We start from the raw sequence: 24038 nt of genomic DNA on the forward strand, positions 1-24038 counted from the left end.
AGTTAGGGGCTGTGAAAGTAACATTGGAACCTAGTCATTACCTTGTTTCTATTCATACTTGATTGCTGCAGCCTAGGATCTCTCTGTGATGCTGACAGACCAGGTGCCAGCTCATGCCAAAGCACCTAGGTCTCAACTGGACACTGACAGATCCATTGCTAGAACCAGTCTGGCTCACTGTGTGTGTGTTAGCATGGTTACAATAGGTATTAGAGTTATACAAATGTGTTTAGACTTTATTAATAGCTTGTATATTGCTGCATGCATTAATCTGATGTATCATATCTGTATCCCATGTTATAAGGTAATGTTTAAGTATTTGTATTGTAATCCTCTGCAACTGTGTACATTTCTAGACAGGAGAAAGACATTAACTTGAAATGGTGGCTTCCAGCAGAAGGTTTTACATCCTGCCTAATAAAGAAGGCCCATCAATGCCAGACAAACGATTGTGGAACCTTAAAGAGGAAAAAAGACTTCACTGATTTGCTCTTTCCTCTCTCCTGAGATGAATCTTGCAAGTGAATTCCTCCCATCAGGTGAGAAGCACAAAGGGGGAATGAGATAAACACCCCAAAAGGAAGAAACTGTATCTCTATGCAGCTTGGGTTCTTGAGGGCAAGGTTTTCTAGGCATAAGCAAGAGAGCACCAGTGTTTAGCTTGGGTTATTCCTAAGGGACATATAGAGCTTGCTTATTATATTATACATTTTATTATACTATATTATTTGTGTGTATTTGTATTTGCTTTAGCCTTGTAAATAACACTTATTTCCTTTTCCTAGTTAAATCTTTAAATAGTTTATTATAGGATTGCCTACCAGCATTGTCTTTGGTGTGAGATTTAAGGTGCAATTGTCCTGGGGTAAGTGACCAGTCCTTTGGGACTGGGAGTAACCTGAATATTTCTGTGATTTTTTTGTGTGTGTGTTCAGGGACCATCTATCACAAAGGCAAGCTTCTCTAGGTGACAAGATAAATTGGAGCTCCAAGGTTACTGTCAGTGATTCCATGGTTAGGCTGTTAGAGTGCCTGAGGAGTTTACACTTGATACTTGGTTGGTGAAATCTAAGTGTAGAACTCACAAGAAATTTGGGGTTTGTGCCTTGCCTCTTAACAGTCTGCCCTGAGGCTGGTACTCATGCTTTTAAGCCACTACAGGACAGATTGACAGTCACATCTTCAGAAAGATGCAAGACCAAAAAAGAGGAGCAAGTGGTCTTTGGTTTTATAAATTCTCTGCACAGCTTTTCTCAGCCTTCAGATCCAGGAGTTTTCTCTTCAGTCTTTGAGCCTTGAACTGTTCTGCAGTGCTTGTGACATTTAAGGATTGATGCCTGAGATTAGAAAATATACTCCTTCCACTGTATTTTATATTAATAATAAATAAAAATACTATATTAATGATGGTAATTGTGAGGCAACCTGACTTAAAATTTGATTGCCTTCACTTTTCACTATGATCAGTAAGACTGGAAGTTAATTTAAATAGTATGTATTATTCAAAGCATGTCTTTTAAACATCTGACGGTATCATTAATATACATGTACAGGGCAATTTCAGAGACACATGTTTGATGTGGAAGGATTCTGAATGTGTATTGAGTAATGATTCTTTCTTTTGTGAAGTTGTAATTAACTTATTAAAAATCCATCCTTCAACATATAAAAATACTTACGCATGGATACATTTTAAATATGCTGCATTTTTTTTAATTTCATAAACATACCATGACCTCCTTATGGATCCTGTCAGGCATGGTGCTATTTAATATGGTGAACAAGAGACCCTGATGTCAAGAACTCATCAAACTTATTTAGAGCCGAATACCATCATCTAGGATTACTTAGACATTGCTCTGATTCTATTGGAATTGTGTCATGACTCGCAGTGGCTGAGCTCAAGCAATTCATAAAGTAGCCCACATCACTCTAATCTGTGGCTGGAGCTGTAGCCTTGGAATACCTGGTCTTTGTACCTGCCTCACTGGAGAGCTGAAATGTTGCCTAGCAGTGACTAGTTAAGACACAACAACCCCGATCAATCAATGGGGAGAAAAAATCTGAAAGCTGTTGGTGACTAGTGTGCAGTGATGTAAGATATGGTGCTTCTTCAGGCAGTGCAAAGGGGCCTTAAATATTTTCAGGACATATGGGAAAGAGAGGACGAGGGTAAATAATTGAAACAGACATAAATTATAGCTTCTTTAGTCAACACTTGTGGTTTGCATTTGTGCAGCTACATATGTGGCTGGCTATTGATTGCTGGAAATGGGGCAAATTCCCAATATAGCCGCTACTTCTGTAGCTTCATTTCACAGGGGTGTATGTGAATATTTTTGTTTCCTTTGGCATATATGGGGTTCACATTCCCCAAGTTTTGCTTTGAAGTCTGGGCATGAAGTCAATTCAAGATTTTCAGTGTGAAACTCAGCTGAAACTGCCAAATTTCATGTGGCTTTGTGTGGAAAATGACAATATTCTGATATTTTGTCTTGGACCAGTGAAAGGGTTAAGGTCTGATAAATCCCTAGGGGTAGAAACAGCAGCTTTATACTGCTAGGAAGGCTCAAAGACCACCTTTTCCTTGCTTTTGAACCAGACCCTCCAAGGTATTTAGGCACTTAACTCCCATTGAAATGAATGGGATGTAGGGGCTAGATTCACAAAGAAACTTAGAACTTACACTTCTTTTAAGTGAGCATATTGAAATTGAAATTTATAAATAAAATATTAAATGCACATTCACAATTCACTGTTTCAGTGAATATTACTGTCAGGAAATTCATTTGCCAGAATATTTGCATTAAGCAAACATGAAAAATGGTATGATCCCAGCTGAAATAAATTAGTTTAAAATTTCAAATGAAGTTTTGTTGAAAAAAAATTAGTATTTTCCCAGGTCAATTTCCCCTAGATTAATTTCTATCAGTACTATTTCTAACATGACCACAGTTCTTCGAACAGTTTTAATGAACTGTCATTAAAAAAAAATCTCCAGTCACAACCTCTTTTCTTTCATTCCCCCAAATACGGAAATTCTCACCAAAATTGGGCCTAAGTCTTAAAACTGGATCAGACTTAATGCCCAATAACTTATGAAGCATTGGGGCTAGACTAGTTTCTTTATAAGTGGAGATTCCTAGATTTCCAATAACCACTTTTAGTTTTAGTAGGTTTTAGCCTCTTAGATTGTAAGGGTGGAATTGTCAACAATACTCATCTTTGCCTAGCGCTAGGATTTTCAACCATCTTTGCCTAAGTCTGCTTCTGCTGAAGTCAGTTATTACTATAAAAATAGTATTTTAAAGTGTTTATCGAGATTTCTAATATTTATTAGTTATAGTTTTCTTATCCCTTGGCAATTGAAAACATAGCTCTAAGGGAGGATGGCTTTAAAGTTGGAGGGCCGTACAACTAATGTATAAGTGACACAACGTATAGGCAATATCCAAAACACTATAATGTATTGCTTCAGTAGCATGCTGTACTACATGTGGCACATACATAATGGATGTTAGGTGATGTGCTATAGAAGTGTTATTGGAATTCATTTGAGACGGTCTATGTACAATGCCCTTGTGAGTAATGCAGCCATTTTAAATTCCTACTGATAAAACCTTCATGCCACATGGCCACTTATTCTTTCTCTGTGGGTAGATATACATGTTTCATCAGAGGCAGCCTGATTAATCCTCAAGGGCCAGATTCTGATTGAGTAGTACTGTCTATAGTTCTATTGAGGTCATTGGGACTCTTTGTGTAGTAAGGCGCTATACAACATTGAGTAAGAGTATCAGAATCTGGCTCCCAGCAAGGAATACATTTAGGACCTGAATGCATGTTTCTTACACACCCAAAATGCTTACTGACTTCAAAAGGTGACTTAGCTGTTCAAGGACCACAAGACTGGAGCTTTCTTTGGTAGCATGCTACATGAAGTGGTATAGGAACACATTATTAAGGATCTTTCAGTGAAGTCTCCAGTTAAATATCCTGGAAACTGTTCCATGACCCAGTATGCAAATCAGCTTTGGGAAGAGAGAGAGGACTGCTGGGGGTTCTGATCCATAGATTTAGACTGTTTTAACCAAGTTTATTTATTAAACATTATCAACACTGATTTTTCATCATTTGGGAAATTCTGGAGGGTATTTTGTTACCGTTAGGGAAACAGCTAAGAAGTAGGTCGGGCATCATAACTGTAAAGAGGCCACTCAAGGGAAGGGAAAGGTAAAGTTCAATTATAATAATTTAGAAAAGGGCCAGAAGCTGGTGTCTTTTGTGCAAATAGAATCTCTTTCAAGTGATTGTTATAAATTAAACTCTTTAATATGTTTAAGTTGTTGTTCTCTGAATATTTTAAAGGTTAACAGAAAAAGTACATTGTGTTACATGATTCAAGGGAGTTAATTGAAAGAGTATTACAGAAATTTGATTTTATATTATGTCGAGAGATCCAAAAAACTTCCATTGTATTTATATTCACAAAGCAACAGGATTTGAATGAAAACAATGTTTTCAATGTATGTATGATGTAAGTATGGAAGGTACTAGTTGGTAAGAGATTCGTAGAGTCTAAGCCAAAAGAGAACATTAGATCAGCTAATCTGACCTGCTGTTTATCCCAGGGCATTAATTTTCATCTAGAAATACGTATATTAAACTCAAAGACTAGTTAGACAATGCATTTCAGTCCTCAGAAGACTAAGTTATGTGCCACAGGCAAAGAATGAGAGGGAGATCAAGGTGCCACCAATGCCTGAGGCCCCTGCAATGGCAGTGAATTGATTAGGTGAGATATGCCCAGATGATCCTAGCAGGTGAACTGTACCTCTGCTGCAGAGGAAAGGAACCTTCCCTTGCCCCCCGGATCCCAACCAATCTGATGTGAGGTAAAATTCCTTTCTAGCCCCAAATCTGGCAGTCAGTCTGACCCCCCAAGCCTGTGAGCAAGGCACACCAGCGAGGCTTCCAGAAAGAGGATTCTCTGTACCACCTCAGAGCATTAGTCTATCCCATCCCATGTTCCATCTCCAGCTGTGGCCAATCTTTGATGTGTCAGAGGAAGGAGAGGGGAAAAAAACCTTCAAAACAGAATACATCTAGCCAATTTTTCATCAGTGAAAAAATTCCTTCCTGACCCGGGCAGATGAACAGATGAAGTCCTGACACATGAGATTTGATTATAGTAATTATCTTAATGCAGAGCTGCTAATGTTTATGAGCATGTTGAGAGCAGTGTACAGAATCCCATTCTCCCCGTGGCCCATGAAGGAAGGGAATGAATAGGAGGACTCATAGATTCATAGTCCCACACATCCCAAAGCCAGAAGGCCCACCATGTCTCATGTAAAGTATTAAGCATGGTTGCGCACTGAATGTAATAAATAGCGAATAAAAAGTATTGGGCCAAATTGTGCCCTGATTTATACCATGTGAAATTTCCTTTAATGTGGGTGATAAGTTAAAATAGACTTTGACCTACAGCATAAACACAAATGGAAAAGGGACATTCTGGAATAAGTTTTCCAAGGTGGAATCTTGTATACACAAGGACATGTTGAATGGTATACAAATAAATGTAAGTTTGGTGGTAAAAATGAGCAGAGGTTTTGAGGCAGAGCTCCCCGTTTATTTTCCCATGTTCCTAGTATTTATGAGCACAGTCATGCTCCCATGGAATTTAATGGCAGAACTCCTATTGACTTGAATGGGAGTGGGACCTGGCCCATATGTGTAAGCTAATGATAGCTGGAATATAAAATGTTCTGGAATATCTGGAATATAAAATGTTCCATTAACCACATACTTCCAAAGCTACACAGCCAGGTGACACACAGCATGGTGAATCGCACCGTTTTCAGTCAACGGGACCTCACGTTGGAGTCAGTATGCAAGGGTGAGGAGCGTGTGAAGAGTCTCACCTGTGCCATGCCCCGACACAGCAGCTGGGCACTCCTGCAGTCCTGGTGCTCCTTAACTCACAAGGGGCTGGCCCCTCTCTTCATCTACTGAGTTGCAAAGCAACCCAACGGAGGTAGGGATGCAGTAGGTGAGGTCATGGCCAGCAGCACTAGTTGGACACAGGGGAGGAATATGTTTGATGGAATTTAGCTATTGGCATTCTCTTTCCATCCCCCCTGCCCCGCCGCTGCATGCTGGAGAGTTCCAGGAGATATTCTGGGTCAATGCAGCCACATTATATAAGCAGAAAATTAGGCCCTCTGTTTCCTTGAGACAGAATGCCTCTTGGAGCTTTCTCTGAGGCTGCATAGCTCATCACTGACCTGAGTACAGAGAGTGAAGAGTAAGCCTGCAATCAGGGGCAACTGAGATCAAAATAATAGGCTTGTGGTGCCCAGTTATGCACCAGGAGTGTGGCCAATTCTTGGACTTGTATTGAGAGTCTCACAGGATTTGGTGTTTTCCTTAAATCACAAGCTCTTGGAGTCATGTGACTATGTATAAAGCTCAGCTTTTAATTTAAAAAAAAAGTTTCTAGCCCTTTTAGTTGCAGAGATAAGCTTGGAAAAGTGACCTAGAAAGGCTCACAAACTAGAAGGCAAATAAGAGCTATATTTACATATACTTAAATCTCATTATTTTAAAGCCAATCTCATGATTTAGCGGTGTGTGTGTGTGTCCTGACTCATGATTTTAGAGTGTTTGGACTTGGCAATACTGTACTAAACACAATGCCAATGGATGAATTATTGAACATCCCCCATATTGAGGAAGAAGTTTTGGACTTGCACAATACAACCTTGCCTATTAATGTGCCGCCTCTTGTTGGAATCCTCCTTTTCAGTGTGTAAACAACTTCCGAGAGATTCATTTTCCTCCTTGTTCAAACAAAGAATTGCCTTTGTAACCAAGAAGAAAATAAGGACCATGTGAATATTTATTTTAAATGATTGATTATTTAACTTAAGATATCAATATTTGTTTTTTTGCTAATCCCTATAATTCCTCACAAATATTAATGATCATTGGGGAAACTTAAGAATTCTGATATGTTTGCTGCTCTGATAATTCAAAAATGAACCCTCTGTCTACATTCTTTGTTATTACCAGGGTAGAAATGCCTTTTCACATGACATATGCACCTTAACTATTGAGCCATGCTCAGTGCCTCCATAATATATGATGACTGTTAAGATTTATATAGCTAGGTATGACAAACCTTTCATATTCATCTGTATTAAGGCCAGAAGGGACCATTATGACCATCTAGTCTGAACTCCTGTATAGCAGAGGGCATAGAACCTCACCCAGTAATTTCTGCATCAAAACCATAAATTCTGTTTGAGCTATGGCATCTCTTTTTAGAAAGACATCCGGTATATTAACTAGCATGGAGTTATATATTAATTTGGGCCTTTTTATCCAACATTTATTTATGTTCTGCAGACACAATTGTGTTCTGCCCTTATCACACCGTGCGGCAGCATCGCAACACTTGTCTCCGCACACAGAGAAGAGCAACTCCCGTGGGCCTGCTATTCTTAGTCATCCAGGTGAGCAGATAGCATGTGGTCAAAGGCAGGAAATGAGTGGAAGTCTACCCCCCAAAAAAATCACTAGCTAGCAAACTGAGCCAGCACAGAGGGTGGAACTAATTTGCTACTGGTTTAGAGGAATAACAGAGAACTTTTTTTCCTGGAAAAAGAGGGAACCAGGTTGTTGTGGGGTGGGGGTGGGGGTGGGGGAAGGAAAAGGGAGGGAATTTGGACTATGAGACCCTCACTCAGGACAGATTGAAAAGTTAGAATCTAGACCATATGGATAAGGGACTTCTATAAAGAATGCTTTGGGGCCAGATTCTGACACCTTTACTCATCATGAGTAGCACTTTCTGCAGCTAATCTGGTTGATTTCAGTGGCACTGCTTGTGGAGTAAGTCAGTATGAATAAGGCTGTCTAAATCTGGCTCATGTGCACTGTTCCATTTTGTGTTATATCGAGTTTCATTTGTATGGCTGCCTTTCCTACTGCCTATCCCTTTCTGGTCTGTCCTTTTTTACAACTAGTTGTCAGTTTTTGTAGGTTACTTTTTAGCTGTAACATCTGAATGCAAAAGACACCTTAAAAACAAAAATACATCCCTCAGTAGTTTGGCTTCCGGGAAATAGAGTGTAAACATTACAAACAAGATGCTTTTTAATTATTCATAATTCCTTATGGGCCTTATTTATGTTGAGTAGTATCTTATTTGGTTTAGCAGTCCAGACTGACTTTACTGAGAGCATACCTTGTCTACAAGACTATCCAGCATGAGTCATGGGGTCAGAATCTGATCTTCTGAGGGGAAATACATAGTTTGGTTCTGGAGTAAGATTTATGCTTCTAACTATGCTGTTAAGTCCCTGCTTTCCATAACCCTCACCACCACTGTTATCACTCCAAAGCAATACCCACTTTTTCTCTGCCATTTGGGAAAGTACTAGGTCTGTGTTCTGAAAAATTACCTATTGAAAATATTCAGTGTCCTAGTTATCTCAGATAGACATACATTGTTTGGTACAACTTAAAAAAATGATTTCTTAATGTAATATGTTGCCATTTATTTGACCATGTTGGACCAAGTTACGGATTACTTTCATTGAGTAGTACTTTACTGGGGTACGCCTATGGAAATTGATGAGGATGTTTTGAGAGGTAAGGTACTGTTCAAGGTGACTAAGGGTATCAGCATCTGGCTCAGAGAAGAGAAATAAAATGAAGATTGAAAAATGCACCCCAGCCTTACCAAGTTTAATATGGAAAAAAATTAGATTTCTCTTCACGTTGCTGATGTTGGAATCTCTTTTCACCAGTTTGCTACTTGCTGTTGGGATGCACAGTGTCTATTATTCTAGTCAGGACAGAGTAAAACCCATTTGAAAAATCCAGTGGAGAGGTAGAAATGCTGACACTTTTAATGTGCAGTTCAGAAAATCTGATGTCCCTGCTATTTTTCATTCCCACAACTCTTGAATACATTAAGCATGTTTCCTTTAAGGGCCGCTTGTGACATTGAAAGCCATGTTCTTGATGTCTAGCTGCACTGTGTCTGTGTCTGTGGGGGTGGGAGGGGCGTTTTAATCATTAACACTACACCTGACCGAGCATTCATAGCTTCCCTGTCATTTCTCAGAGATGTTTTTTTTTATTTGCCACTGTGAAAATGTTGTAAATGGTGTCTACTGTGACCATATTTGCTCTTGAATAAACACCGAGGAGCTGGTGGAAAAAATAATTCAGGCAATATATTTTAATTTTTTCAGTCAAGCTCAACATATTAGACTAGATGTTTATCCTGAAGAGAAGGTATGCTGCTGATTGGATTATTATATTCCATTGTTAGCCAGGAGGGAGAAAATACTGTCTAAGAAATAAAGAACTAAATTAATTTGAGTGCTACAAAGTACAATAGATTTGAATTCTAAATGGAACTTATGTCACTTACCCTGTACATGATCTGTATTTGCATCTGGTACCATTGCCTATAACTGAGTTCCTGGGACAGTATCAATACTAAAGCAATGTGGGGCTCCTTCCTGGTTATCTTTCTGAGTCTTTATCAACCCTTTTCTTTTTCTCCTTTTTTTAGGAACAGCAGCAGGCCTGAATCTTCCCCTCTCTTTGCTGGCTGATCTTTCACTTTTCAGAATAGTACTATCCTTTAATATCGTATTCTCTGGACCTACCAAGGTTTGAAGCAAATGTGTGTCCCATTAGGAAGCTTAGATCTCCCCTTTCCAGTGCTACAAAACTGCCATTTCTTCCCTCCTGGACCAGGCGATACCATCCTTCTGCTTGTCACAGTGGATATTTTCTCTCTTGATCCCTGTGCTAATTTAGAGGAATGTTCCACATTTAGAATAAAAACAAGAAATATTTCTCTAGAAGGTTGGGGTTACAAAAAGGGCTAGTAACTGTTCAAAGCTTTTCAGAATTTAAGAATGTTCGATGCAGTCTGACTAAACTTGGATAAGTGGGCAGAGTGCACGTGGGGTGCATGATAAATGCAATTTATATGGCTTTGCAGTGTGTCATATAGATATCATCATTATATAGTATATGTTCTGAGTATGCAAGGCAAGATATGAATCTCCTGAATCTGCCACAATGCAACGAAGTACATTACACCAAATAAACCCTTGCTAGCATAAAATGTGACATATGAAATGTCTTTAATAAGGCCTTTATTCCAGAATACATGCAAGCATTGTTTAGATACTTATTTCAGATGGGCAAGATGTGTAAGAGCTTGCAAAATGCTTGTAAGAAAATGTAAGTAACTTCTAAATGGGTGAAATGTTGCCCAATTTCAGTTTTATTTTGATCATAAAACTTTTTTCTCACAGCTCTAAAACTAATGCATTTACTGGAAACCTTTAAGCAGCAGGGCTGTCACATGCAAAAGATTATACAGCAAGGGACTGTATGTATGGTCGTGAAATATTAAGGAAGATGAATATTCAACAAGAGTAAAGGGGAGAGCTTTTTTTTGGTCTACACTGTGTACTGGGTGCCCGCCTTTTTGGGTTTCTTGATGTTAATCATAGGGGACAAAATGGACTGATGAGGATGACAGGAAATAAAGGGCTAGACACTCAGCTGGGGGTAAATTGAAGTCAATGGAGCAATACAATTTACTCCAGCGGAGGATATAGTGTGCCTAAACGAATTCAGCTGCACGCAAAGTCTTCACAATATAGATCTGAATAATTTTCAAAGGCAGTGCTAGCCAGAAGTTCTTTTGGTACTTAAAGTTGGTTTCCCGTTCAAACAGTCCTGAATTCAAGAACTAGTCAACTCAGTTCTTCCTTTTGCAATGAGACATCAATGGCTGAGATGTGATGTGTGTAGCGGCAGATAGTAGGGGTACTCAAGAAGGCCCAGAGGGCTCTCCACAAACTGAATTTTGATTGCTACTTCTGAGCTGTGTTTCTTCCCCCAACCCCCATCAAAAGAATGCACTATAGGAGTAGCAGACACAGAGTAACTGATTTAATACACTGCTTTCTCCAAGTTGTACTTGTGAAAGAGGTTAGCATTCTTGGTGCCTCTTGCCCACATTAGAATAGTTCTGGTATAGATGGTAGAGAAACAAATTATGTTGAAGCTGCTGCAGTAAACAATGTGCAATAGTCTTGGATACAAAGTTGGTATTGTTTTTCTAGCACTTGCATTCAATTTAGTGGAAATTTAGTACATCTCCTATCCCATTTCATAGTAACAAAACTTAATACCAGAAGAGCACCCAAATCCAGAACTACTTGTTTTTGTCTTAAAATTCCCCTCCACACCTTTTCCCTCTTAAGTGATACCTAAGACAATCTCCAGACACATAACTAAACCAGCCTGTTACATTCTGATATGTCCCAGCACATGTCATTTTGGATGTTAATGAACTTAAACATAATACTTTAAAGTTATCACTAGAGATAACAGGAAAAAAAAACAAGCAAATCCCAAGGCTAGAAAGGAATGTTTGATCCTAGACTCACAAACTCATTTAAATTCAGTCCTGTAAGTCCATCACTTTCAACTATTGATCCATGATAAGACATTTTTATTATTTTTTCCTTAGAAAAATTCAGTTGCATTAGGGGAGATGCAGCATTACAGGGGGTACAGCTTCTTAATTTGGCTGATTAGGCCAATTTACTCAGCCTTTCCCAAAAAGAAACAGCTGTACTGTAAATCTTGTCTCTAAAATGTTTATTCAGTCTATGGCATTTAATCCATATTGTACTTCTGAGACTGACAGGGTTCAAGCAATATTCTTTACGAGGACTGGTCATATCGCGACATTTTTGTTTTCTCATCTAAACAAAATGAATACAATGGCTGCCTTACTCCTCTGCACCTGCTAATCATACTGTGAGCTGCTATGTCTCCCTCATGCATGTGGGTGGGAATAGGTGCATCCTTGACTCCTCCTCTGTTATCCCCAGTGTGCTAGCCAGTGCACATATAGTGCCCCAGGTATAGGGCAGGTACATGTGTTCCAGAGCACTAACAATGCACGGGACAGATTGTCTCTATGAGACATGATCTGGGTCCTGGCCTGCTCCTAAGGCCACATGGCAGTGCACTTCCCATACAGAGGGCTTGTGGCATCAGCAAAGGAAGCACGTGCTTGGGGTGGCACATTTCCAGGGGCAACGTTCCGGCCATCCTTCCGCCCCCCCCGGCCCTGCTCAGTCAACCAATGAGCTCCTACATGGGGTGGGGCGGCGGGCTCAGCGGGCTCAGCAGGGGGGTCCCGGCCCAGGGGCGGTCTCTGCCGGGGGAGTGGGGCGATGTGGTTCCTCCCTGCCCTGCCCTCCCCTGCCGCACGTGTCACAAGCGGTGGAAGAGCTGGAGCTGAGCAGAGGGGAGCCCAGGATCAGGGCAGGACCTGCGGCCGGTAAGGACCCGCTGCCCCAGGCAGCTTGGCGCTGGGCGGGTGCCCCTGGTCTGCTCTCCTCCCTGCGGCTGACCCACCCCCAAACCACTCTGTCAGTTACTGTTCCCCCTGTGGGGGTGGGGCCGGGTTTGAGATCGGGCGGGATGTACAGCCCTGAGCACCTCACTCCAAACACTGCTATAGCATTATGTATTCTTTTCATATTACCAGTATCAGTGGCTTCTGGTGAGCGCAGTTTCTCAAAACTGAAATTACTAAAAAATTATTTGAGGTCCACCATGTCTCAAAATCATTTGTCAGGACTCACATTAATTTCAGTTGAAAGTACCATTGCAAAAAATTTAGATTTCACTGAATTATTAAAAGACTATGCAAGAATAAAAACCAGAAAAATTCAGTTCATATAAATTCTTTTAATTTATGAGAAATGGAGCGCACCAGAAGACACGAACGTTTTTCATTACAGTGTATAGTTGAACCCAAATTGTTTGTAATTGTGATTTTGTTAAAATTAAATGAGTACACTAGTAGGAAATTGTTTTATTTCACTCACTACAAATTCTCTGTTTTCATTTTTAAAAAATTTTAAACAGTCAAAAAACCCCAATCCAAACCAAAAACATGCAAAGTGCAAACATGTGTAAAAGCCAAAAAGAAAGGGTGGGAGGGCAACATTTTTTTTGCTTGGGGCAGCAAAAATCCTAGAGCTGGCCCTGGACAAAGCCACAATTTAGCCCTACATTTTGCTTTACTGACAACTCTGTAAGATGTAGGGTATTATTTTTGCATCATTACTCAGGCAAAACTCCTCTAGACCGCGAAAGGACTTTTGCCTGATTAGTGGCTGCACATCAGTAGAATTAAGATTGTCTGGTCCTATCAGTATGCAAGCATAGAGTAGTACTTCAGCTTCTCCCACTCTTCTCTTTGTCAAGATCCAACCCAGAACTGCACAAAACACAGTAGTTTCAATTAGTAGCATTTCACCCAAATCTTGTTTCCAGTTTTAGTGCATGTTGGATTCATACCTTTTCAATCTGGGGAGTCAAACAAACCCCGGGACTTGAAGCAAACTCACCTGAAACTGCTGAGATTTGCTGAGTATTGGATGGAACATATGATCTGTGAAAATTACCTTATCCAATATATATAATCCTTTAGGTTGTTCTCACTGTCCATTCTTGCAGATGGTCAGCAACATTGTCTTCTCTGTGGAGTGCCTTTGCCTTTGTGAACTATGTCCACCAAAGCCAAAGCTTAGAAAGTTTCAGGGAACAATGTAAGACAGACATCACTGGTTTGCTCATCTCTGTCAACATTCTTTTATTTTAGTTCAATAAAAAGGATCAGGGTAGCTTGTTGGGAGCTGAGGATTCAGTTGTTGGGCCTTTTGTAACTTAAAAGATTTGCATAGTGCTTTTGTTTATTGATGGCTTACAATGGGCACTGATATATGCATTTCCAAACAAAGAGATGGGCCTGAATCAAAATCCTAGATTTGAACACTCTCCCACTGAATTTTAGGAAAGTTTGATCCCAGATCTGAACTGTGTGTTCAGGGTCACCATCATAAGTGTGGAGCATTCAGACAAGGCCTGTACACCCTATAGGTTTAAGTGGGACTTATGCCAACAATTCACTGTGTGACCTTGGTCAGATCATGCTAACTCCTGTGTCTCAGTGCCCCATCTGTGAGATAACAGGATAATAACAATTCTTTTCCCTACATGGGTATTGTGAGTAGAACTGGGAAAACAATTTAAAAAGTTAGTTGGCAAATATTTCATTCAAAATAAAATTGCAAAATGTGTCAAATAGACCAGGCATTAGACATGTTCAGAAATCACTTGCCCAGTGGCGTAAACTGTGGGGGAAATAGTAAGAATTTAAAATATTAAGTTGTCATTAAAAAAGGTAAAGCTTGCTAATAAAATATTCAATGATATTATCTGGCCAGCTGTATCTGACCAGCTGTAACTGTGAGGCTTAATTTAATTAATGTATGCAAACTCTTTCATCTTCAGAAGAAGGTGGCTATGTAAATTCACTGTACCCCTACATGTCTATGATTCTTCACTAAAATGGTTAATGGTGACCAGATACTCAACACAATCAATATTAACAGCAGGGGAAAGGAATGCAATCCAAAATGGGGAAAGAACTGGTTAAAGAATATTTAGATAAATTATATGTATTCAAGTCAGCAGGGTCTCATGAAATTCATCCTAGAGTACATAAGGAACGAGCTGAAGAAATCCTGAAATCATTAACAACTATCTTCAAGCACTCATGGAAGACAGGTGAGGGACCAGAGAACTAGGGAAGGAAAAATCAAATTCACAACTACAAAATGGGGAATAACTGGTTAGGTGGTAGTACTGCTGTAAAAGATCTGGGGGTTACAGTGGATCTCAAATTGAAAATGACTCAACAATGGGATGAAGTTGTGAAGAAGGCTAATCGTACAAGGGCTATTAATATGAGTGTTATATATAAGCAGGAGGTAACTGTCCTGCTTTATTCAATGCTGATGAGGCCTCAGCTGGAGTACCATGTCCGATTCTGGGCACCACACGTTAGGAAAGATGTGGACAAACTGGAGAAAGTCCTGAGGAGAACAACAAAAATGAAAAAAACATTAGAAAACCTTACCTATGAGGAAAGGTTGAAAAAAACTAGGCATGTTTAGTCTTGAGAAAAGGAGACTATGTTAACAGTTTTCAAATATATTAAGGATATATAATATCCTTATATTATAAGAGGATTGTGATAAATTGTTCACCATGTCCATTGAATATAGGCCAAGAAGCAATGGGCTTAATTTGCAGGAAGGGAGATTTAGGTTAGATATCAGGAAAAACTTTCTAACTATATGGGTAGTTAGGCTCTGCAATAGGTTTCCAAAGGAGGTTGTGGAATCCCCATCACTGGAATTTTTTAAGAACAGATTGGGCAAACACCTGTCAGAGATGGTCTAGGTTTACTTGGTCCTGCCTGAGCACAGGGAGCTGGAATTGATGGCTTCTTGAGATCCCTTTGGGTGCTACATGTCTATGATTCTGGCCATTCATTGGTGTCCTTCCTGGTGATCTCAGTGAAAAGCCAAAGATTGAACTGGCACAGTTATTGACGTATCTTTTTTACTCCTTCAGATCCAGTAGTCTCACCAGGTCAGAGCTGGCATATATGGCAACTCTAGTATTACAAACACCGCACATAATTCACCTCCATGGCACGCCTGAGGACTTCAATCATTAGAGCAACTGTTCTTGTAGCACTTTTTATAAGCAATATAGAAATTTAAAAATAAACTAATTTTTTATGGATTGGATTGACTGACAGAGGTGTTTCTCCCCCACCCCCATTTGAAAATGTGTCACTTACTTCTGAAGCTGCATATATCTGCTATGCAAAAGTACTCTGACAATCAGAGATTTTAATTAACAGAAGAATAAGCAGGTGCATAAAAACTGTGAAACATCCTCATCCATTAGCAGCTATTGTTCTGATCACATCAATAACTTATGTCCCTTTTGAAAGTCTTGAACATTTTTAAAAGTTACTTTTTTTTTTTTACATTCATTATGCAAACCCAATGCATCAGCGGCAGAGGAATGATTACCTTGTTTTTGGGATGATTTTGTGAATTGTGTACCTGAGGGAACAGAGAGGTTGTGCTATCAGTTACCCAGAAGACTTCTTTATGTAGAATCATTACTCTTTCTAAATAAGTTAATATTTATGTTGAAATTGTTGCCAATTAATTAGGAATATATATACATCAGCTGTCAATTTGGTTTAGCTGCGAAGAGCTTTCCTCTTGGTTCAGTAAAGAACAAGGACTTCATTTTATTTTTCTGAACATAAGGTGTAATAACTTTGTCACTATACCTAGGCACAGACCCCCTTTGCACTGTATTTTATGTGTATACCTACCTGAATGAGTTGGGTGCAAGTACCTCAGTAGATTAAGTAGCATTCTCTCTCCTTAGCAAAACTGGAAGAATGGTACACGGACAGCAAAAGAGACATGATCTTTAATTTTTTATCAGATCTGCTTTTTAATTACTAAAAGACAGTGGAAAGTCTATGGTGGTGCAGATTTTGGCTGTCAGCCACCATTTCTAGCAAATGCACCCTTGCACTGAAGTCGGGCTGCTGAGAGAAGGGCACTGTACCAGCGTGCAGAGAGTGAGCATATAGAAGTGCAATCACACAACCTTGGGACCGTCTATTTCCTTTAACAGCAGAATAACCAGGCAATAGCTGCTGCAACGCAATAGAAAGGAAAATAATAGCAGCTTTATGCAGAGTGCTTAAAAGCAATCCAATAACAAAGAAAACACAGAAACAAACATATGGATTAATCTCATTAAGGAGAAAACAGAGTGCTTGAAACCTGTTTCTCCCCCTTGTTTCTTCCTCTCTAATGTGCATTTATTTTTCCTTCTCCTTTTGGCTCATTTCCTTGAGCTTTCTTCTGCTTTAGGGAGCGAGTTTTCAAAGACTGTTGGCAGTACAGAGCTTCTTTTGCTTAGAAGTCATGTGCAACTATATCCGTAATAATCTATGACAGATGAAGTGATAATGTGCAATATGTCTTTAGGCCGGGCAAAATGGGAGCTGTGAAAAATGTGAAAACTTAACATGATATAATGCTCAAATAAATTTGTTAGTCTCTAAGGTGCCACAAGTACTCCTTTTCTTTTTACAAAATAACTGGTTCATTCTTAATTTAAAACCTGGTGTCCGGCATATAAAAATTTAAAGTATTTTAAACCCATTTGTTTTTAGCTGGAGGAAGATTGTGTTATCTTAGTAGAAAATAATATTCAAGCCATTCCAAGATTTTGGTTATCTAGGGTAAAGTTTATTTCTAAGGAGAAATTTATTTTAATTGTCATATCTTATCTACCCCATTGAGCAATAATAGCAATTCTTTCTCTATGGGAAGTCACTTATTGTGCAGATATATTGTCATATTCATTTTTTGGGGGTGCAGGAATGGGGTGGTTAATGGTATTAAATCCTGATTTACTCTTCCAGAATTTCTCTCACAGAAACCCCTAGTTTCTTCCACTTATCTCTTATTAAAAATGAAATAATAATACTTAAAACTTAGAAGACCTGATCCCATTGACTTCTATAGGCTTTTGGTCAGGCACACGTGGCATAATGTATTTTCAAAGAATTCTATAAACATTAATTCTCAAAAACACTTCTCTGATATAGGTGAGTACGAATTATTATCAACAGTGCTTAGTTCAAACTTGTCTGAACTGCTTAGGGCTATCTTTTCCTGAGTCCATGTTAGCAGAGCACCGACTGTCATCCAGAGGTGTTTATTTGTCTTTGCATTTTTCAGATCCTCTATTTTCTTGTCTCTTCAGCATTGAACTGGAAGTTGGGTGACAGCAAAGCACATTCTTCTTGCTAATTTAATCATTATCCAATAGGCCAAGGCTTCTAAATGATACCAGTATTGATGGAGGTTTTGTGATGTGGCCCCCTGTGCCTTGGGAATTGGACCAAGACCGCCATTAATTTCACATAGACCACCAACCAGCCATTAGAGGATTAAGTCTTTCTAGCTCTAGTTCAGGGAATAATTTCCGAATATACTTAAATGCATACCTGTGAAGCCAATAGGACTTCAGCATGTGCTTAAGTTAATCATGGGCTTTAAGTGTTATGCTGAATAGGGATGGACTCATGAGTTGGGGCCTCGGTAACTATTGAACTTTACAGGATTCAAACCAGTGAGCCAGAGGTAAGTCTTCATAATCCAGTTACAACCCCCTTGAAACCTGCAGTCCCCATGTTGACTCTGTGACACTAAGCTCCCTCTGCATTCACACCCCATACAATAGTGTCATATTCTTTGTACAAAATATGCCTTGTGAGGTACCATTTGAAAACTAATAACTAACTGATCATTGATATTCTTGCATGAAGTATACACAGGGTGTGTACACAAAGTTATGAATATATGCTGGAATTATGACTAAAGTGTGTTTAAACTAGGCATGTCATAGAATCATAGACTAGAATAATTGAATATCAGAGTTGGAAGGGACCTCAGGAGGTCATCGAGTCCAACCCTCTGCTAAAAGCAGGACCAATCCCCAACTAAATCATCCCAGTCAGGGCTTTGTCAAGCCTGACCTTGAAAACCTCCAAGGAAGGAGATTCCACCACCTCACTAGATAACCTATTCCAGTGCTTTACTACCCTCCTAGTAAAAAAGTTTTTCCTAACATCCAACCTAAACCTTCTCCACTGCAGCTTGAGACCATTACTCCTTGTTCTGTCATCTGCTACCACTGAGAACAGTCTAGATCCATCCCCTTTCAGGTAGTTGAAAGCAGCTATCAAATCCCCCCTCTTCCTTCTCTTCTGCAGACTAAACAATCCCAGTTTCCTCAGCCTCTCTTCATAAGTCATGTGCTCCAGCCCTCTAATTTTTCAACACCCTTCTTGTAGTGTGGGGCCCAAAACTAGACACAGTACTCCAGATGAGGCCTCACCAATGTCAAATAGTGGGGAATGACCATGTCCCTCGATCTGCTGGCAATGCCCCTACTTATACAGCCCAAAATGCCGTTAGCTTTCTTGTCCAATGTAACCCCTATGTCCTTTTCTGCAGAACTGCTGCCTAGCCACTCGGTCCCTAGTCTGTAGCCACTCGGTCCCTAGTCTGTAGCAATGCATGGGATTCTTCCATCCTAAGTGCAGGACTCTGTACTTGTCCTTGTTGAACCTCATCAGATTTCTTTTGGCCCAATCCTCTAATTTGTCTAGGTCCCTCTGTATCCTATCCCTACCCTCCAGCATATCTACCACTCCTCCCAGTTTAGTGTCATCTGCAAAGTTGCTGAGGGTGCAATCCACGCCATCCTCCAGATCATTAATGAAGATATTGAACAAAACCAGCCCGAGAACCGACCCTTGGGGCACTCCACTTGATACCGGCTGCCAATTAGACATGGAGCCATTGATCACTACCTGTTGAGCTTGATGATCTAGCCAGCTTTCTATCCACCTTTAGTCCATTTATCTTTAACTTCCTGGCAAGAATACTGTGGGAGACCATATCAAAAGCTTTGCTAAAGTCAAGGAATAACACATCCACTGCTTTCCCCTCATCCACTGAGCGAGTAATGTTATTACAGAAGGCAATTAGGTTAGTCAGGTAAGACTTGCCCTTGGTGAATCCATGCTGATTGTTCCCAATCACTTTCCTCTCCTCTAAGTGCCTCAGAATTGATTCCTTGAGGACCTGCTCCATGATTTTTCCAGGGACTGAGGTGAGGCAAACAGGTCTGGCTTAGACAAACAAATCTGTAGTGATTCTTTGACCCTCCCAGTCTTCATGCAAAGACAATTAAGTTCTATTTTTACTTATTAAATAAACAAAGCTCTTAAGCCAAAAAGTTGGGGAAGAAAGAGTGTGGAGCTTCCTTCACTGCCATACTCCATGTTATCTTCCTCACAGCTTGAATAAATGTTTCTTTGAGGGATAAGACTGAGAAAAATCCATTTCAAAGGCTGACTGGCCTATGAAAGCAAGGGGTCTGAACCTCAAGTGAGAAACAATTGAATCAACTATTTATACAATATTATGTATTACAAAAGTGTATAGATTGAAGTCTTTTATGAAAGCCTATGGTGCACCGGTGAATCCTGGTGTACTAACACTATATAAGGAATTAGGAATGCTCATTGATATTAGGCTTTCCAGTCTGTGACCAAACAAAGGGAGAAACAAGCTTTCCCCGAGACAGGAGAGAAGGCAGCTATCTATCTGTCTCCAATGAAATTAAGCCAGGTATGACCAGAAAGAATGGAAGACCCCATTTACATAGAAATCAACTGGGGATGGGAAATCCACTGGAGGAAAAAAAACAGATTAAGGTCATCCTGCCGCTTAAAGCAAAGTAATTGAACTTTGGAAGATATAAGCAAGACAGAAGCCATCTTTGGCATCCACCACGATACAGACACAAGAGAACAGCACTCTTGCAAGATGAGATAGATGAATCCTTCAGCCAAGGGGGGATTGAAGTCTCTGGTAACTGAATATAGGTGAGAAACCAACTTTATCAAAACCTGTACCTTACTAGATTAAGTTTTAGACTTTTAGATGCATTTTCACTTTTATTTACTGGTAACTCTAACTTTATTCCTTTTACTTGGCATCACTTAACATGTCTCATTTGTTAATAAATTTGTTTTATTTTTACTATAAACCAACAGAGTGCTGCATTTAAATAGAAGGGTGTATTTATCCCAATTAAGTTGTTAAGCTCTAAAGTGTTTTTGTGTCTTTAGAGGAACAAATGAACCGTGTTATTTTTCCAAGAAAGAACTGGACATTGCAGAGCACACAGCTTGGGGGAAGTTTGGTATTGGGAGTGTGTTGAGGTCACTTTGCAGGTTGTGATGAAGGTTGGTGAAAGCCAGAGTGGGGGCTGTACCGAGGCTGCTGGGGTTAGATCTGCTGAACCAGGGCTGTCTGGCACACACATATTTCAGGGTATGACCTGCATGCTTATAGGCTGATTGTGGGTGTTCCAGGCTGCATGCTACACCGACAAGCACTGCAAAAAACCACAGGGTTGCAAGGCAAGTGGTGATATAACCCCTTATTGGTATGGATTGCACCCTGAACCCTGTAATAGACTTGGCTCTAATTTCAGTTAACAATCCATAAAAATTAGAAAGAATTGCAGGTGTGAGATGGGCTAGAAGGCTAACTACTGAATATGATACCTTAAGGAAGCCTATGGGAGATTTGGAGGGCTCCATTTTATTTTGATTTTTAAAAAATAATATTTTAGTGGAATTAATAATTTAATTTTCTTTGCCATTTGATTAAAAAAAGCTAGCTTTCCATACATTCAATTGCCTTTGCCAAGTTGGTTCACTGCTTTGAATAATAAATTCATTTTAGTATATTTTTTAGACAGAATGTTGGATTTGTCTTTGATTTGAAGTCCTGACCTAAGCAAGATGTAAGGCAAATATTTCTGGGTCTGATTCTCATTTACACTACTGCCATATTACACCACTTCGGCTATGTAAAGGGATTCTAAGGGGGTGTGAATGGAATTTACTCCTACTTCCAGGCCTCTTGATGCTGCCAGAGCAGTACAGAGGGTTAGAGTGTAAAGGAGAATAGGCCTTTCTGGTTCTTTTTTATTTGTATGAATTAACAATACTAGAAATATCTGAATATTATCTAAAAGGTGTAGCCTGACCTGTAGAATCAGCATGCAAGGGAGATTGTACTAGCCAGATGGATGGTCCCGAGTGGTTTCTAAACCAGACAGCCTATATGAAAGGAGGTCAGGAGAAAGACAACTATTTATTGAACCTTTAAATACTAATTGTTGAGATCACTACATGGAACATTATCACTTCCCAAATGTGATAGAAGAAGAAAAAGTACTTGAGATTGAGTTCTAAACTTTGAGTCATCCATCAGTGCATACAGTACATGTTTGGTATTGTGAACACAAGAAAATGAGGCTTATTCAATAAGCAGCCAGCAGGCTACAGAGTTTGAACTTCAGCTTTTTTCCTTTTCCTCATAAAGTTCTGTAAGTATCAAAAAATAAAGGCTGTGATACCCCCTCCCAGGAATGAAGCTTGGGAGATGAAGTCTTTGAGTATCCCCTTATGGAGAAGATTTCACCCCCATAGTCCTGTTTGGGTAATGGAATTTCCCCCAGTGAAAAAGGCCATAGGGTGAGCTCCCGGATCTGACAGATCTTTTGGGGTTCAGAGGGATCCAGGTCCTTTGACATGGAGGAAAGTGCCTCTACATCTTGGTGTCTGCTATTGGGCTCCCTGGCAGCATGGCTCCATTGGAATTGTGCTTCCAGGGCCTCACCCCAAGGATTGCCCCCAGGATCCCTGAAGAGAAGGGATATATGGAAAATGCAACATAATGTGGGGCTTTCTTCTTTTTTCTGATTCAATTTGGAAGGGCCAGAGGGAAGAATGTTGCACAGCCACCCAGCTCTCCCACTCCTCTTCACCTCCTCCCCTAGTGCTAGTGGGGGATAGGGCTAAGCCCATGTTCTGCAAGGAAGGGGAAAGGTCCACGTTCTCTCCTTGCACAGATCGATGGGAAAAAATCTGGGCCAGATTGTTCTCATGATTTACTATGGCATGTTCCAAATGATCCATCTAAGATCAGAACTACAAAAGAAGGGGCTTTCACTATATCAGGCTTCTGAGTTCATTATTAGGATGTTGTCATGTAGGCCGAATTTCTCTTCTCCAGTTCCCATGGTGGAGTCCCTGATACTGCTATACCGTGTGGAACTCCCATTAATTGTCTTGCCTTTCAGAATTTTAAATCTGTATATGCAGCTCTGGTCTAGATTTGAACAAATCTGTTTCTGTGGCTCTTTCCCTTTCTATTTAATACAGGTATATCTGTCCAGGCAGTTCTAGAATTTACATCAGCTCATCCCAAAGGATTCCTGTCTGACTTTGATTCTAGTTACCCATTTCATGTCTTCCTGGTGTGGTCTGTGGATTTTTGCACTGTTTGTCTGACAGCAGTGCTAGCAATAGGTGCTAGCAATGGTGCAAACTCTTGATACAGATATTTTTACCTCTGTCATTTTAACTTTACCAGTCATACAGGTCCTAGACAAACGGGGTGCACCTATAATGAAAACAATGAATAGGCTTCTCTTTTTAGGGCAGTTTGAAAAGAGCCAAATATCCAAACCCACAAGTTGGACTCTAAACTTGCACCTCAGTTTTGGATACATAATAATTGTTGCTTTCAGTTTTTATCTGTGATAGCATTTCTGTCTAGAAAATCAGCAGCCTACTGCCCATTTTGCTTGGTGCATATAGGTTTGGATTTTTTGAATCTACTATGTTTTGTTTTTACCTGGGAGGCATGGAAAATAATCCCTTGAGGAGACATTGAAAGGGGAAATAATCCCTGAGGGAACATTGGTAGAGATATGTAAAATAATAAACAATTTTAACTCCCTCCCACATTATACAAGAACAAGGGGTAATTCAATTATATTGAAAGACCACATTTAAAAATGAATTTTCTTTAAACACAATGACTAATTGACCTATGGAACTCCTTACCACAAGAAACAGTAGCATTGAAGCTGGTAGGATTGAGAAAAGGATTAAGTGTTTCTCTCAATACAAATATTTCAGTATTAGGCAGGATAGAAAATATATGTGGGCTATAAACCCTCATGCTTCAAGGAATAAGACAGCCACTAAATAACATGGATTAAGAAGAAACTTTCCCTAAAGGGTTATTCCAATGTGGTGTTCCCAACCCTTTGCTCTGAGACATCTTGTGGTCACAGCCACTCTCGGAGAAAAGATATCAGAATATATGGACCAGCAGCATGATCCAGTAGTCCTACACAAATACTATTTAACTCTTCATCAGAAGTTTTCATAGAAAAGTATCAGACACCTCAGAACATTAGCTAATCCTTGACATCAATGTAAATGTAAAGCATTTACCTGAAAGACTCATTTAAATAAATTAAAATTATATTTCTGATCATAATCCCCTCCCCCAAAAGCTCTGATTATTTTTACATTTTCCTAAGAGGCCTGCTGATTTTTCAACATT

Source organism: Lepidochelys kempii, chromosome 2 (genome assembly GCF_965140265.1).
Source record: "Lepidochelys kempii isolate rLepKem1 chromosome 2, rLepKem1.hap2, whole genome shotgun sequence".
NCBI lineage: Eukaryota > Metazoa > Chordata > Testudines > Cheloniidae > Lepidochelys > Lepidochelys kempii.